This window comes from Panthera onca, chromosome Y (genome assembly GCF_046562875.1).
Source record: "Panthera onca isolate mPanOnc1 chromosome Y, mPanOnc1 haplotype 2, whole genome shotgun sequence".
NCBI classification, from domain to species: Eukaryota; Metazoa; Chordata; class Mammalia; order Carnivora; family Felidae; genus Panthera; species Panthera onca.
In genome coordinates, this window is record NC_138358.1 from 28,045,876 (window position 1) to 28,064,460 (window position 18,585).

The 18,585-nt window shown below is 40.5% G+C and overlaps 1 long non-coding RNA gene across 2 annotated transcripts in view; it reads left to right on the forward strand.

The window, feature by feature from the left end:
* The window catches only part of LOC145714941 (uncharacterized), a 203,480-nt gene that overhangs the window by 142,132 nt on the left and 42,763 nt on the right, over positions 1-18,585 (forward strand). The gene's annotated exons all lie outside the window — the stretch shown is intronic.

The following is an 18,585-nucleotide window of genomic DNA, read 5'->3' on the forward strand; positions in this document are numbered from 1 at the left end:
GACCAAACAGAATGCCTGGTATGAGGCTGGCTTCTTCCATTTACATGAACACTTTTGAGGTCTTTTCCAGAATGTTCTATGAAGGGATCAAACAGAATGCATGGTATGAGTCTGGCTTCTTGCACTTAGATGAACACTCTTGAGGTCTTTTCCAGAATGTTCTATGAAGGGATCAAACAGAATGCATGGTATGAGTCTGGCTTCTTGCACTTAGATGAACACTCTTGAGGTCTTTTCCAGAATGTTCTATGAAGGGATCAAACAGAATGCATGGTATGGAGGCTGGCTTCTTACACTGAGATGAACACATTTGAGGCTCAGCCAGGCTGTTCCATGTATGAGTGCTTCAGCCCTCTTTTATTGCTCGACTCAGTTCCATTTTGTAGATGTGCTCCAATCAGCCTGTCCGTCATCCGACAAAGGACATCTGGGCTGTTTCCACTAGTTTTCTTGATTACACTTGAAGCCATGACAAACACTGCTCATTGACAGGTTTGTGAATGAACATAAGCTTTTTATTTCCCTTAGGTAAATTCCTAGGAGGGGAACTTCTGGCTCATGTGACAGTTGCAGGTTTAGGGATACGAGAAGCCACCAGACTATTTTCCAGAGTGGCTGTGCCGTTCTGTATTCCCACCAGCCCCAGGTAACATGATAGTCTCCATACTCCCTATCCATACTGTTACTGGTATTTTTTAAACTGATTATATTTTAGACTTTCTCATCAGTAGGTAGTAGCATGTCCCTATGGTTATAGTTTTATTTTTATTCTTTTTATTTTAAAGAGAGAGCGAGCAGGGGAGAGGGGATGATGGAGAGAGAATCTAAAGCAGTCTCCATGATTAGCATGGAGGCAGGTGCCAGGGCTCAGTCCCACAACGCTGGGATTCAAGACCTCAGCCGACATTAAGAGTCGGACAGACACTCAACTGACTGAGCCACCTAGGCACCCCACTGTTATAGTTTTAAATCACATTTCCCTAATGACTAAAGATGTTGAGTTTTCTTTTCAAGCACTTATTAGCTGAATATCATCTTCTGTGTAATATCTGTTCAGATTATATGTCCAAATATTTTTAGATTGTTTATTTGGTGTATTGGATTGGGATTATTATTATTATTATTATTATTACTGAGTTTTAAAAATAGACTTTTGGGCTCCTGGGTGGCTCAGTTGGTTAAGCGTCTGACTTCAGCTCAGGTCACAATCTCACGGTTTGTGGGTTTGAGCCCCGCATCAGGCTCTGTGCTGATGGCTCAGAGCCTGGAGCCTGCTTTGGATTCTGTGTCTCCCTCTGTCTGCCCCTCCCCCACTCATTTTCCCTCCCCCCCCCCTCAATTAATAAATAAACTTAAAACAATAGGCTCTTTTATCTTGAAACAATTTCAGATTTACACAAGGTTTGTCATAGTTTATAGAATCCTTGTAGATCCCTCATCTAGTGCCCCCCCATGATTATTATTATGCCCCTAATTATCTGTGGTATGTTTGTCAAAACTACGAATGGCCTTACCCTCCCCCACTCATCTAGGATATTGGGTCGGACTCACTTCTCACGTCTCCACATTCTCTCTCTGTGGCCAGTTATCAATCTTTCCTGCTCTTTTCAAGACCTCAACAGTCTTGAGTACCAGCCACGTATCGGTAATTTGTATCAGCAGGAGAAGCAGAGGTTACCTTCTATGTAATTCACTGTAGGACCAACATAGAAGGTACAAGAACAAGTTGTTTTGGTTTTTTTTCATGTTTATTTATGTTTTGAGAGAGAGAGAGAAGGAGACACAGAATCCAAAGCAGGCTCCAGGCTCGGAGCTGTCAGCACAGAGCCCGACATGGGGCTCGAACCCATGAACCGTGAGATCATGACCTGAACCGAAGTCGGACAGTCGACCAACCGAGCCACCCAGGCGCCCCAATACAAGAACAACTTGTAGAAGGAACTTAGGGTGCCTGGGTGGCTCAGTTGGTTAAGCCTCTGACTTCAGCTCAGGTCACGATCTCATGGTCTGTGAGTTCGAGCCCCGCGTCGGGCTCTGTGCTGACAGCTCAGAGCCTGGAGCCTGCTTCCGATTGCGTGTCTCCTCTCTCTGCCCCTCCCCCTACTCGTGCTCTGCCTCTCTCTCTCATAAGTAAGTAAATAAATAAATGTATAGAAGGAACTGGAAGCTATGTGCTTTTGTCTCTGTAGGGCCCAGACTTATTTAGATGTTCAGCATACCTTGAGTGAATGAATGAATGAGTGAGTGAATGAACCAGTGAGGGAAAGGTGTGATGCCTATCATGTTGTGCGTGCACGAAAACCAGAGCCACGATGATTTACCCTGCTGTCTACAATCACTTCACAGTACATGAAAGCTGTATTCGTGCTCCGTAAATATTCTCAGTTATGTTCCTTCTTCCCGGCTGTGAGGGACCTAGTTTTATCTACAGGTTGGGTTCATCTCTGGTGGGTGAAAATCTTCTGTTCTCCCGTCTTTTCTTGGTGGCTTTCCACGTTTTAAGGTACAGGAGCTAAAAATTCTGTGCTACCCACTGCAGGGTCTATTAGCTTAATTAGGCTCAATGCACGTCCCTTCAGCTGAATTCAAATTCTAGGCTCAACTGGTTTTGTTTGTTTGTTTGTTTTGTTGTCTTGCGCTGGGCCACCCCCCGGGGGGAACGTGTCTTCCCTTGCTCCCTCCTTTGGTTTCCTCTTGCAGCACGAGCCTGTTCTGGAACCGACATCCGTAATCAAACATCTGTCTGGAAAGAGTGCACCATATATCTGTTTTTCGATTGCAGAGAACAAATAAATACACGCGTTAATATGGCTTGGACAGAAACACTGAACAAAGTGTGGTTTCAGCACATCAGGTAGGAACGCTAATTATGCATAATCGACTCTCTCCGGGCCTCAGCAGCTGCAGGTGTGGTTAAAACCAAGCGGAGCCCTTGAGGGGGTCGCGTGGAGATGCCAGGTTTTAAGAAAAACTTCTGTCCCTGAAGGCAACCTCCAAGCGGTGGGTCCTCAGCGCTCAAATCAACATCGCCACCTGCTGGCCGCTCTCCGGAACTGCAGGCCCCTGGCGGTGACCCCAGGGTTATTTTACACCTGTTCCTGGGCTATCCTTAGAGCTATTTCCGTCACCGTGCATATTAACATGCACACTGTTGTTAGATGAAGCCTCATGCACGACGCCTGTGTTAAAGATAGTTATATTTTGCATAGTCACAAATATAAGGATAAATCTGTAAGTATATATATTATATAAATATATAGTACATTGATATTCTAATATATATTGTAAGTATTTAATACATGTTGTATATATTTATAGTAAATATAGATGTTAAACTATATATAAACATATAAAGCTATATATAAATATATAAAGTATATATTTATGAGACCATATGTGTATATATATATATATATACACACACACACACATATATATACACACACACACACACACACACATAAATATATAGCAGTATATGTATGTAAAACTATATTTATGCATGCAAAGGTCATCATGGGTGGTGATCCAAATTTCTTGGCTAGGAATGCATAGAACACCGGTTGTTGGACATTCCTATATACTAGACTCCCCTGGAACCTTTCAAGTATCACATTTACACTACTGCATTTCAAAGCAATAAAATAAAAGCCTCTGAGGGCAATATGTAGGCCTGTGTACTTTTAAGTGCTTCCTGGTGATTCCAGTGTGAAGCGAGATGTAGAGGCCCCAGGCAGCGTTTCCAGACTGCATGGCTTAGCTGAGAAGGACGCCCACATCCGAACTGAGGGGTTACTGTGTTACATGGTCAGATGTCCCGTCACATAGTTGCCATTGAACACAACGTGCAAACTTCATTGGAGCAGGAGCTAACCTAAAAACATTTCTAGCACCTGCCATGAATTACAGCTGCTTGCTATGAGGCCAGTCCCTGTTCAAGTTTGTTCCTGTTCTGTTTGCTTAAAGGGGTATTGTCTGTGGGGTGTCTGGGTGGCTCACTGAGTTAAACATGTGACTTTTGCTCAAGTCATGATCTCATGGTTTGGTTCGTGAGTTCGAGCCCCACGTCGGGCTCTGTGCTGACAGCTCGGAGCCTGGAGCCTGCTTCAGATTCTGGGTCTCCCTCTCTCTCCGCCCCTCCCCTTCTTTCTCTGTCTTTCAAAACTAAATAAGAATTTTTTAAATTAAAAATAAAATAAAAATGAACATTAAATTACCTTAGTTACTAAGTAATGTATAGATAAGAAAACAAAGGGAGAGAATAATTAAAACATCCAGCAACTGCTTATCAGTATAGGAATTTATAAAAGTCAGCCCTCAGACTGCCTCCTGCCCGTGTAAATAAATAAATAAATAACATGAAATTCGTGCTTCTTTAGTCTGATTCTCATGGGACCTTGGGGGTCACGAAGAATTATTTTCCTGCCTGATCCCCAGACTTTCCAAACACAAAGCAGTACCAGTTCAGAGGAGTTTGTGGGCAGATTAAATGAAATAGCGCATGTACAAAGTGTCTTAAAATCTGTAGTCTGTTGTAAATTGCCATTTCCAGTCACCTGCATTGTTACATCAGGCCCACGGGAGGGTGGGAATTATGCGGACGCAGTCTGACGTACACACTGACTGAGCACATCGTACATCTAACACACTGGGATAATCAAACGTGAGCAAGAAGGAGTTTCGTCCCTTACAAAACATACTATCTCTTAAAGCCACAGATCCATTGCCAAAAAATCTGGTGAAAATCCAACTTAACCAGCCTTCCCCTTGGGTACTGCGCAGACAGGAAGACCTTGCCAGGTTAAAATGTTACTAGCAGAAGTTGCAATTGCATAGACGCACCTTTGCAAGATTTTATAACACCTGCCGGACGTTCTTTCTGATGTAAACACTTGCCCTTGTAAAATCCTGAAACTACCTTATAGGTCTACAGATAGGCGTTTTTCCTGCTCCCTGCCACCAGCTGTGCCATCAATGTTTGGAAAATAATAAGAATCAGGAGAGAATAAAGGGATAGGAACATATCTGAGGCGTTAAATGGAATGAATTTGTTGGGAGTCCCTTGGGTTTCTTCTTGAGGTACTGGAACAATGATTCATACACATTCCCTCATTTCAGACACGTTCTGATGGATGGAAAATGAAATTTGACCAATCCTTACCAAAGGCAAGTTTTACATGTTTTTTAATTTTTTAATGTTTATGTATTTTTGAGAGAGAGAGAGAGAGAGAGAGAGAGAGAGTAGGAGCAGGGGAGGGGCAGAGAGAGAGGGAGACACAGAATCAGAAGCAGGCTCCAGGCTCTGAGCCATCAGCCCAGAGCCCGACACGGGGCTCGAACTCACGAACCGTGCTATGGTGACCTGAGCCGAAGGCAGAGGCTTAACCAACTGAGCCATGCAGGCTCCCCTAAAATGTTTTAACACTTCTTGTCCTACTTAACCTTGAGTATAAAGAGGATGCTTTTTCGTAAAAGGTTTGAAATAGACACCGCATGGCTCATTTCACCTGGAAGGGGAGGAAAAAACTCCAGTGGAATCTGTGACACATGCAGGACGATGACAGGGTGTCACTTCAAGGCTCCCTTTCTTTTCTCTGGAACAACCTGAAATGCATGAGACTCAGTCAGAGGGACTTTGGAAAAATAGAAAGCCCAGGTCCCACATTTCCAGCTACTCGCAGTTGAATTATTCAGCTGAGTCCCATGAACTACCGCGCAGAAGACTGAAATCATTTACATTAATTTTCTTAGTCTCTGGTAGACGGAACCTCCATGCACATCATTATAAAGGCAGCCAGGTCTGACCTCCTGTTCGTAGAAACCCCGAGGCACAGACCATAACCCAAAGATGTGGATCGTGAGCATGCAAATCGGGAATCGATCTCGAGATGCTTTAAGCTTCCTAGCTAGCTTCCTTTACGTACTTGGAAGGTAGGGAGTGCTGGAAAATTAATAGGGTTTTCTTTTTTTTTTTTTTTTTTTTTGCTGATGAATTGGCCTTCGAGGAGGTTTACATGGAAAGTGCTCTGTGTGTCTGGTTTTTGGTTTTAATTTAATTTTAAGGTTTCTATTGTTTTTTCTTGACTATGTTTGACATATAACATAAGGAAGTTTAAGGTGTACAGCATGTTAATTGGGTATGTTTGTATCTATCTATCCATCCATCCATCCAATCTGTCCTATCTATCCATCATATCATATCATATCTATCTATCCATCATATCATGTCTATCTATCATCTGTCTATACATCCATCTATTCATCATATCCATCATATCATATGACATCTGTTCTATGATATCTATCCATCCATCATATCTATCTATCTGTGACATCTATCATCTATTATATGTATCTATCCATCCATCATATCTATCTATGATATCTATCTACCCATCATCTATATTGTATGTATCTATCCATCATATATATCTATGTATGATATCTATTATATTTATCTATGATATCTATCTATCCATCCATCATATCTATCTTTCTTTCTTTCTATCTGTGGTATCTGTCTATCCATCCATCACATGTATCTATCTATCCATGATATCTATCTATCATCTCTCTATTATATGTATGTATCATATATATCTATCTGTCATATCTATTATATGTATCTATGTTATCTATCTATCTATCCATCATATCTATCTATCTATCCATCCATCCATCATATCTATCTGTCTATCCATCCATCCATCCACGCATCCACCCACCCATCATATCTATCTATCTATCTATCTATCCATCCATCCATCCATCCAATCTGTCCTATCTATCCATTATATCATATCTGTCTATCCATCATATCATGTCTGTCTATCTATCTATCTATCTATCATCTGTGTATACATCCATCTATCCATCATATCCATCATATCATATAACATCTGTTCTATGATATCTATCTATCCATCCATCATATCTATCTATGATATCTATCTATCTATCATCTATATTATATGTATCTACCCATCATATATATCTATGTATGATATCTATTATATTTATCTATCTATGATATCTATCTATCCATCATCATATCTATCTTTCTTTCTTTCTATCTGTGGTATCTATCTATCCATCCATCACATGTATCTATCTATCCATATCTATCTATCATCTCTCTATTATATGTATGTATCATATATATCTGTCATATCTATTATATGTATCTATGATATCTATCTATCCATCCATCATATCTATCTATCTGTCTATCTATCTATCTATCCATCCATCCATCCATCCATCCATCATATCTATCTGTCTGTCCATCTATCAATCCATCCATCCATCCATCCATCCATCCATCATAGCTATCTACTATCTATATATCTATCTATGTATCTATCCATCTATCTATCCATCCATCCATCCATCCACCCATCCACCCACCCATCATATCTATCTACCTACCTACCTACCTACCTATCCATCCATCCATCTACCCATCCATCCATCATGTCTGTCTGTCTCTCTATTTATCTATCTATCTACCTATCATATCTATCTATATCTGTCTATCCATCCATCCATCCATCCATCCATCATATCTATCTGTCTATCCATCTATCAATCCATCCATCCATGCCTGCATCCATCCATCCATCCATCCATCATAGCTATCTATTATCTATCTATCTATCTATCTATCTATCTATCTATCATCTCTCTATTGTATGTATGTATCATATCATCTATCTATATATCTATCTATCATATCATATGTATCTATCTATGCATCCATCCATCATATCTATCTATCTATCTATCTATCTATCCATCATCCATCCATCTATCCATCCATCCATTCATCATAGCTATTATCTATCTATCTATCTATCTATCTATCTATCTATCTATCCATCCATCCATCCATCCATCCATCTATCCATCCATCCGTTCATCATAGCTATTATCTATCTATCTATCCATCCATCCATCCATCCATCCATCCATCCATCTATCCAGCCAACCATCGAGTGTATCTATTATCTATCAATCCATCCAGCTAACCATCCATCCATTCATCATAGCTATTATCTATCTATCTATCTATCTATCTATCTATCTATCCATCCATCCATTCACCCATCCATCATATCTATCTATCTATCTATCTATCTATCTATCTATCTATCTATCCATCTATCAATCCATCCATCTATCCATCCATCCATTCATCATAGCTATTATCTATCTATCCATCCATCCGTCCATCCATCCATCCATCCATCTATCCAGCCAACCATCGAGTGTATCTATTATCCATCAATCCGTCCAGCTAGCCATCATGACTACCTATCTATTATCTGCCATCTGTCTATCCACCTATCCATCTTCCTGCCATAGCATAGGTGCCATTGTAGGGGAAATGCTGTGGAAATTCCTCTAAAAATAAAAAAAACAAAAATTAAGTCTACCAGCAGTTCCTCTTCTGGGTGTGTATGTACCCAAAGGAAACGGAGATAGGATGTCAAAGAGATCTATCTACTGCTGTGTTTATTCTTTGGACTTTTTTCCGATGCTAATATATATAAATTTCCAGGAAGGCATGTGCAGATGGACAGTTGGTTTTAATAGTTGGCACAACAAGAGAGAGCACTCAACATGGGAGTAGTAAGCTGAAGGCAACCCCAAAGATCCTATTTGCCAGAATCTCTTGATAAGTTCTCTTACATGACAAAAGGGACTTTGCAGATATGATGAAACATCTTGAAACTGGGGAACTCTCCTGGCACAGTAGCCAGAGAGATTCGAAGATGGCAGGGACATGGCTACAAACCCAGGGATGCCTGGAGCCACAGAAGCTGGAGGGGGCAGGAAGGACCCTCCCTTGGAGGCTCTAGACAGAGCACGGCCTCGCCTGGATCTCAGCAGCCCTGCCCGCCTGGATCCCAGAATTGTGGGAAAATCAATTTATTGTTTTAAGCTAGCAACGCTGTAATTGTTTAAAAGCAGCCACATGAAACTTTAATACACCACAGAAGGCTGTTCTGGCTACCTTTCAGGTAGGGTGCAAGTGCTGTTAACGTTTATTTCATTTACGATTTTTAAAATTTTTATTTTAAAAATTCAAGTATAACTAACACACCGTGTTACATTCGTGTCAGGTGTATGGCATAACAATTCAACAGTCCTACACATTACTAGGTGTATTCTTGTAGTTTCTCATTGTGATGAAATGCACACAATATAATGTTTACCATTCTAACCATTTTTAGATGTATACCTCTTTGGCCTTTAGAGCATTCACAGGGTTGTACAACCATCACCTCTGTCTACTTGCAGAGCATTTTCACCTCCCACTAAGAAAGCCGTATGCCATTGGAAGTTACTTCCATGCCCTCCCCAGCCCTGGGTAGCCTCGAATCTACATTCTGTCTCTGTGGATTTGCATATTTTGGACTTTCATACAAATGTCATCCAACAGTGTGTGGTGCCCTGTCTGGCTTCTTTCTCTGGGCACAGTGCTTCCCAGGTCCATTTATACCATGTCACACCCACTACGATGGCTGTACTAGGAAGGAAGGAAGGAAGGAAGGAAGGAAGGAAGGAAGGAAGGAGGGAGGGAGGGAGGAAGGGAAGGGGAAAGGAGAAAGGAGGAAGGAAGAAAAGATAGATATGATGCATGGATGGAAGGAAGGGGTGAAGAAGGGAGGGAGGAAGGAAGGAAAAATAGATATGATGGATGAATGAAAGGAACAGAGGAAGGAAGGAAGGAGGGAAGAAGGAAGGGGAAAGGAAGAAAGGAAGGAAAGATAGATATGATGGATGGATGATAGCAAGGGAGGAAGAAAGAGGAGAGAGAAGGGAGGGAGGGAAGGAAGGAGGGAAAGATAGATATGATGGATGGATGACAGAAGGGAGGAAGGGAGGAGGGAGGAAGGAAAACAAATGTTGGCAAGCATATCAGAGATTCGAAAGCATTTCCTTCCTGATGGGATCCTTTGCTTCTGGATGAGCTTGTGGAGAATCTGAAGGAAGGAAAAAGCCCAGGTATCCACTGAATCCCAAGAAAAATCCCAGTGAAATGGATAGCTACCCACGTCTAACCATCTAGACGTTTCCAAGATCAAAACAAACTAATATGCCCTTTGTAGTTTAGTGTTGTGTAGGCATCTAAATCCCAGGTCATGTTACGTCATCTGCAGGCAGGAAAATGCCCACCCCCTGACAGTGCAGTCATCTCATATTCTACCTTCCTCATTGACATAGCTAAGCCTGCCTTCATTTTGCAAGTTTCTTGGTAAAAAGCTCTTTTTACGCATCTCAGGATATGGAAAGATTTGGGAAAGAAATAAGAAACCATATTAAATGAGCGGAACACAGACTTGCAAGTTACGTATGATCTCCCATGTTTCAATGATTTCTCTCCATACACAGATGTAAAGACACCAGGGCAACGTTATTTCTGTTGGGTAGATTCCTGGATGTCTTGAGTCTTTAATATCTCGCTTCTCTACATGCGCAGGTTAAGGATACCAGAGGTTGGGGGCGCCTGGGTGGCTCGGTCGGTTGAGCGTCCATCTCTTGATTTTGTCTCCGGTCATGATCTCACAGTCATGGCATTGAACCCCACGTTGGGCTCTGCACTGAGCACGCATGGAGTGTGTTTAAGATGATCTCTGTCTCTCTCCTTCTGCCCTTCCCTGACTCATGCATGGTCAAAAAAAAAAAAAATAAATAAAAGAGAAAAGAAAAAGAAAGCAGAGGTTGGATTTGGACCTAAATTCCCTGTGGGTGATGAATACTATTGATGCTGGAAAAGCTAATCCGGGAAGACCATGTTGTTTGTGCATCTCATGGGATGTTCCTCGAGGTCACAAGTCTTCATATTTTTTCTTTTTTTTAAATGTTCCTTTATTGTTCAGAGAGAGAGAGACAGAGAGAGAGTGAGGGGTGGGCAGGGGCAGAGAGAGAGGGAACCACAGAATCTGAAGCAGGTTCCAGGCTCTGAGCTGTCAGCGCAGAGCCCGACGTGGGGCTCCAACCCATGAACCGTGAGATCATGACCTGAGATAAATTTAGACTCTTAACCGACTGAGCCACCAGGTACCTGTGATCAATATACAGGGTTTTGTTTTGAGTTTGGCAAACCACATATAAAAGTAGACACTCACAGTTCTTGACAGAGAAGGATGCCGGAATTACAAGGTACCTGGGAGTATTATCTTGGGGAAATTTTAGTAGTAACTGGAGATCCGTACAACATGGAGCAAAGAAGAAAAAATAGGAAATGAAAACTACCCTAAAAGATGCAAAACGAATTTAATGTGGACGTGCCCCCAGGTGTTACGAGTGATTGCTGTTGAAAGAACCCGTAGATATAATGAGAGGTTGGGGCTTCATTTCAAGTTGTAAGCATTCATCCACTGGCTTGAAATTCAATTCAAAAATTGTGAAAACACGCACCAAAACAGGTTTTAAAATCAGGCTGCCTTTAATTAGTACCCTTGAGATGAATGTGTGTTTCTTTGGACTAATTCCCTCATTTCCAAATTGTACTCTGCGACCTGTCTCTTATATTGAAGGTGGCACTTTCCTAAACATGTGTAAATAAACAGACATAAATCAAGGACGCACGACGTCACGGCCGCGAAGGAGTAGGCGCCTGGGAAAAGGTTTCCCGTGCCTTGGAGATGTTCTGGGCTTCCTTGGGAATGTTTGCGTCCCAGAGCGCACAAGCAACATCATTAACTGAACCACTAATTAAAGCTAGGAGGATCAGCCTCCTATTACAGGATCAGCTTTTTCAAAGGAGATGTCTTCCAGCTGGTTTAAACAGAAATGGATTCATTAGTGCGGAAGCCCTTAATTAATAGAATTTGTAAGAGCGTCCGAGAGTGATACGGATATGGCAGAAATGACGTGGGCAGGAGAAACATCCAGGCAGACCACAGCACTGCCCCCATGGAAACCACCATCAAGGACTGGAATTATATATATTACAACATATAAAGTACATAAATATAGTATAATACCATATTACATTACATTTTATATATTATATATCATATTATATATCATCATATGTGTCCCCTTCATGTCTATAGTAACCAGAAGGGCTGAGTTCAACCATGCATCCTTCACAGCTGTCTGGCTTCTGTTAGCCCCATCCAGAATCCAAACCCAAGTGAGGATTCTTATTTTTTTTTAATTTTTTTAATGTTTTTATTTATTTTTGAGACAGAGACAGAACATGAGCAGGGGAGGGGCAGAGAGAGAGAGAGAAAGACACGGAATCCAAAGCAGGCTCCAGGATCTGAGCTGTCAGCACAGCGCCTGACGTGGGGCTCAAACTCACAGACTGTGAGATCATGACCTGAGCGGAAGTCGGACGTTTAACCGACTGAGCCACCCAGGAGCCCCAAGCGAGGATTCCTTCAGGTCCTAGTAAGCGGGCTAACTCCCCAGGAATGGGTGGTGTCGAGAGATAGACAGTATTTCATAAAAACGTTGCTATCAGCAAACCCAACTATGCATCGATAAGAAAACAAAACAGCAAAACAAAGTTAACGTCACGATGAATCCTTTAAATATTAACAGTGTGTATTTATGTCGACCATTCTGTGTGGGAAATATACGAAATCGTGTTAATAAGTAGTCGGCGTTCGTGGAGGTGTGTAATGATTCTTACAGGCGCATTGTCAAATAACACTGAAGATTATAGCCTGGTGTATTTTTAAAGTATGAACATGATGATATGAGCCATAATATTATCAAATACCATTTGCCCGTCACAATTCTACTTACGTGTAATTTAAAATGGGAAGATAATTTCCACTGAGGGGAAAAAATCAATAAAGGAATCTTCAGCAATTTGGAAAGATTAAGAGTTTATCAAAAGTACACAACAGTGGCTGCATTTTAAAAAATAATGGGCTTGTGACTCCAAACAAGGAGGTTTAACTGGCAAGAATCAGCCATTTCAGGGAGAAACAATCGTTGGTACTGTTAAAAACAGGAATACAGAACGAGAAATGTTACTAATGTATGAACTACATTTGAAATAAACATTATAAGAACGCCTGGGTGGCTCAGTCCCTTGAGCACCCACTTTGGCTCAGGTCATGATCTCGCAGTTCATGAGTTGGAGCCCCACATCGGGCTTTGTGCTGACAGCTCAGAGCCCGGAGCCTGCCTTGGGTTCTGTGTCTCCCTCTCTGTACGTCCCCCACTCGCTTTCTGTATCTCTCTCTCTCTGTCTTCAAAAATAAACATTAAAAAATTAAAAAAAATAAAATAAAATATATCAATATAAAAGTACATATGCGTGTCTATTTATAAATTATTTAAAATAATATACAATTATATGTATATATAAGTTTTGAGTTTACATATTATTATAGAATAATTTATAATTGGAAATAAGGATGTATTCAAGTTCACATAGATAACCCTACTTATGTATCTACACAGAGAGAGAGAGAGAAGGGACAGTGTACCAGATACATCAGTTATATCAAAAAATATACCTTTGTTACATATACCCTTCTTGCATAAAGCCAGTTAGAATTCAGGGTATATTCTGTAAGTATACCGCCTACTTACTCCAGCTAATGCAGTATTTTTTGTATGTTTGAAAATGCACTAATGAAGTGACGTCCTGGGTCCTTCTGTACTTATCTCATCAATGTGAAGTAAATTCCCCCCAATTAGGGTACTACCAAATTCAATGTTAAAAACCTAAACCTGTCCTAAAACAAATCAACCTGTTTTTTTCTGAATTATCTGGGTGGATAATTGTGCTTTCCTGATAACCATATGGACTTTGAGCATGCCTAAATCGTATTAATTCTTAAAACATCAACTCTGTTTACAATATTGGCCATGCCTGGAGCATCTGGGTGGCTCAGTTGGTTGATGGACCAACTTCGGCTCAGGTCATGATCTCACGGTTTGTGGGTTCGAGCCCCGCGTCAGGCTCTGTGCTGACAGCTCGGAGCCTGGAGCCTGCTTCGGGTTCTGGGTCTCCCTCTCTTTGCCCCTCCCCCACTTACACTCTGTCTTTCTCTCTCTCAAAAATAAACACTAAAAAAATTTTTTAAGAACAATACTGTCCATGGCTTTGTCAGCTCACCACTGTGAATAAGCTACAGGTCTTGTTTTCTTTTAAGTTTATCAACTTTGAGAGAGAGCGACAGAGACAGAGAATTGAATGGAGGAGGGGCAGAGAGGGAGAGAGAGAATCCCAAGCAGGCTCCACACTGTCAGCACTGAGCCTGATGCAGGGCTTGAACTCACAAACCATGAGAGATCATGACCTGAGCTGTAATCAAGAGTCAGACACTTAACCGAGGAGCCACCCAGGCGCCCTTAAGCTACAGTCCTAATAGGGGAAAACAAGTTTCAACTACATCCGGGGATTCTTTCCTAAGTCTTGAAGGATGGATTTAGAAACCATAAATAATTGATTTCTACAAGGCTACTTTTCGAATCTCCAATATATAGGTCAATGAATGTATTCAACAAGGTTGCATTTTCTTTACTAGCATGTACTGTTCCAATGGTATACCAACCACTGTCTGAATCAGAAGCCAGTTCTTGGGTGAGGAGATAGATCAAGTTAACATCTTCATCAACTAAACATCCACTGATAAGAGAAACAACGATACAAATTTCAAGTGGAAAGTCCCCATATATTCAAAAGCCCAGGAGATTTTTTCTTTTAAAGCAAAGCCAAGGAGCACAGCACGAAAATACATTTTATGGGGTAGTTATTTTGTAAACCCTTATTTCTCTCTCGCCCTATTTTAATGAAGAAATATGTTCTGTCCTTGAAGCTTGAGGTTCTCATGAATATTTTCAACAATTAATCATGGGGGATTTCTTAAATTGAAAATTCTGTAACGAGTACTTGAAATTGCATATTCAAACAGTACAGCCACTAATCCTTTTAATTGCTTAGATTGACCTTGCTTCTCTGGGAAAAATCGGCTCCTGTAGAAAGCACAAAATAATCATTCCTTGACTAAAGAAGACTCCATTAGATTTAATTTGTCCAATCAGAAATGATAAACAGAATATAATTTGCCTTACAAAAGAGGAAAGCATCATCACGGTCACTTTCGGGAGCGTCGTAAAACATTGGCATTGAATTTTATCCGAGGCCATAGATTGACAGGCAAATGTACCATAGCTGTTGTACTTCAATGTGTAATTATCCATCTGGATATTTTTGGCCACCTCTGAAAACAGGTAACCACGTGGGCAGTCTAAAGTAGAATCAACAAATATTGACACAACATGCTGAGGTTGGGCTTAACGTCTTTTTCGGTGGAACTCATCACACCGTCATCTATCATCAAACACTCCCACAATAAATTGGTACCCCATGAAGATGTCATACTACAAGGCAAATAATGAGTCTCATCAATGAATCATTTTGAAGAACACTGAACTCTGCCTTCTGCAAAGGGACACATTTTAGAAAATGGTTCTTCATCTTAAATTATCTTGCAGAGCAAACTGTCACCTTTTTAAAAAATTATCTCAGACACCAACTGTGTCCCTCCTCACTGGTTTCCAACCGTCTATGGGAGTCTTACCCACTATCGTGATGAATGAAAAGAATCCGAACATCACAGAGAAAAATTGGAGAAAAGGAAATTGGTGCATGGAAAATTAGTCATCTGTTCTTGAAAATTATTTATTACACACTTCAAGGGCATGGAACAGAGAAAGTAACTCCAGAGGCGATGATTATTGAGTTTGTGTTCTTTTGACACACACGCTGTGATCTAAAATCAAATAGGATAAATTTTAAGAACCATCTGTCTTCAAAATGTCTGTTCGATATATGCTGCATTTTTACAGATAATAAGGTGGTAAATTAGGATATGCCATCTATTGGAGATGTACGTTTACAGTATTAGTGTCTGAAGTCTGGATTAACTGTTCTGAAGAATTCTGTGGTCCTGGGAGAAATTAAATGTTTGTGTACAGTTTTTCTTACATTAAGCATTTGACTAACCATGTGTTGTATATGTAACGTATAACCCCTCAGGTAATAAAATTTATTTTAAAAAGAAATAAATTAAAACTTTTCTTAGACCAGTCAAACCTTAATAGTAACCGCACTATTTGCTGACATTTGTAATCAAGTGTTAAAAATATAAACTTCAAGAAATCAACAATTTATAGTATGTTTTACCCATTTGGAAAACAGACTGTATCAAATGTGAACACATATTAATCATACGGCCGTGTAATGCCAATCCTAGGTATCCACCACAAACGTGACAACATATGTCTACCCAAGATGTGCCCATGAATTCATAGTATTTTTATTCAAAATAGCACACACAAAAAAATTGGAAGCAAGCCATATGTTCGTCAAGAACTGAGTGCATACACATATTTTGTTTACCCATTTATACAATGAACAGTATTCACTAATCAAAGGAACATAGCACTAGTAAGTGCAACAACAGAGATGAGTTTTGGAAACTAGGCTGACTGAAAGAAGTCAGGCACCGACGTCTACCTACACTCATGCTGCCATTTACATGAAATTCTAGAGAAGACAAAGCTACAGGACTGTCCATGCTGTCCATGTTGGCCCAGGGCCGGGAGTAATGTGGAAGGGTTGGCCACAAAGGGCTAGAGGAACTTGTTAGCATGCTTATGTCTTCATTGTGGCAGTAGTTACCCCCAATTATACAATTAACAGAAGTTTACACACTTTAAAAAGGGGAGGATTATTGTACGTCCACTGTACCTCAGTGAAGCTGGAAAGTATGTTACTTTGTATACTAAACTGTCATGGTTGACTTGGTGTATTCTCTCACCTATCTGCCATCTATCATCTGCCATATATCCTCAACCAACTGTGTTTATCATCTGTCTATTATCTGCCTATTTATCCATCCACCCATCCATCCATCCATCCATCCATCTGGCCACCCATCCATCCTGTCTGTCTGTCTATCTATCTATCCACCATCTACCTATCATTGTTGAGCCAAATGTCACCAATGACACATAACAGGAATCTGCTGTAGTCCCATACCAAAGAGATTCAGGCAGGTTGCTGGCAAAAGCCTGGAAAATCTTAACTCCAACCTTGATCTACTTCAATCTCTTTGGAAACAAAGACACTAAATCACCTCCTCGGCTTGTCCAGTTAGTTGTCTGAGTGTTCTGTGGAACTACTCTTCATATGACAGACTTCAAGAAAGGACTGAGGTCCTCATGGCAGGCAAGGTTGGAGGACTTGTGACGACCCATTTTCCAGACAGGTCATATCTTCTACATCTTGTTCTTCTCTTTTGAGCAGATAAGAACCTTGTGGCTGAGCTCTGAAATGCACATATTTATCCAATTTAGCTTATTTGTCTTTTATGTAGGGGGAAACAGGCCCCAACAGACAGAGGAACGTGCCTAACATCACTTACCTAGCAATGGTCAGGACTCAGTTGAATTAAACCCCAACACAATAAGGTGGGATATAAAATGGCATCCATTACATAACACATAAATGCCCCAAAATGCATTAACGGTGTCCATTTCATACCTATTTTCTGTATATTGCTAGCAAACATTTTATTCCACCAGAGACCATTACCGATATATATTTGTAGCATCTCCTCTTGAAAAATGCATTGCATTTCCATCTAGAATATGAAAAAATGCTATTAATAATTGATGCTATTTTATAGTACAATTTTATTCCACACCCAAGCTCTGTTGGCCTTACCATAGCTATCTAGGTGGATTCTTTTTTCTTTCTTTCCTTTCCTTTCCTTTCCTTTCCTTTCCTTTCCTTTCCTTTCCTTCTTTTCTTTTTCATAATCCAGGAGTTTTAGTGGTTGCTTCTGGAGCTTGTTGGTGTGAAACCTTGTTTCTGTAGGAAATCAGCAATAATATCCTTTCCCTCTAAATTTTCACCACCATCCATTCACATGTTCTGAGTTAAATTGTACAGGTAAGACATAAATCTTAGTTATAATTTGTGTAGAGATCTATTACATATATTTAAAGAAAAATAATCACTTAAATTATTCCACATTGATCTCTTCCCACAAATAGGATTTAAACGTGTATGCAGATTTAATCAAACATTGATTGAAACTTGAATTGATTCTCTAAAATAAGGCTAAGAGGTTTTTTTTTAACATTTTAGTGTACCTTGAGATCATTCCTCGAAATCTTTGAAGCACCCATTGTTCACCACCTGAAATTTAACTTTTGGCATTTATTCTTAAGGGATTATGTCACTAGGCAAATAATTCTTCAATGGGCAAATCTTTAAGTTAATATGCTTTCTTGTGAATTACCCAATCTAGCATTCAGCTGGCAGGTTCTCTATAAGTAAATAGTGGGCAGCATTGTAAGGCAGTGAATTCTGGACATTGGGAGAACCCAGTACAAGCAACAAGGATGCTTAAAACAAGACAGAGTAAAAGACACCTAGGGATTTCCCCATCCGTCTGTATTTGATGAATTTCTTGCAAGTGTGGCAAGGTATTATTGCACAGTCTTGGGAACAGTGAAGCTTTGGACAGGTGGCCATGCAGACGCTTCTGTGAGCGACCATCCCCTTCTCCATAGCTAAGTCAGCAAAGATGT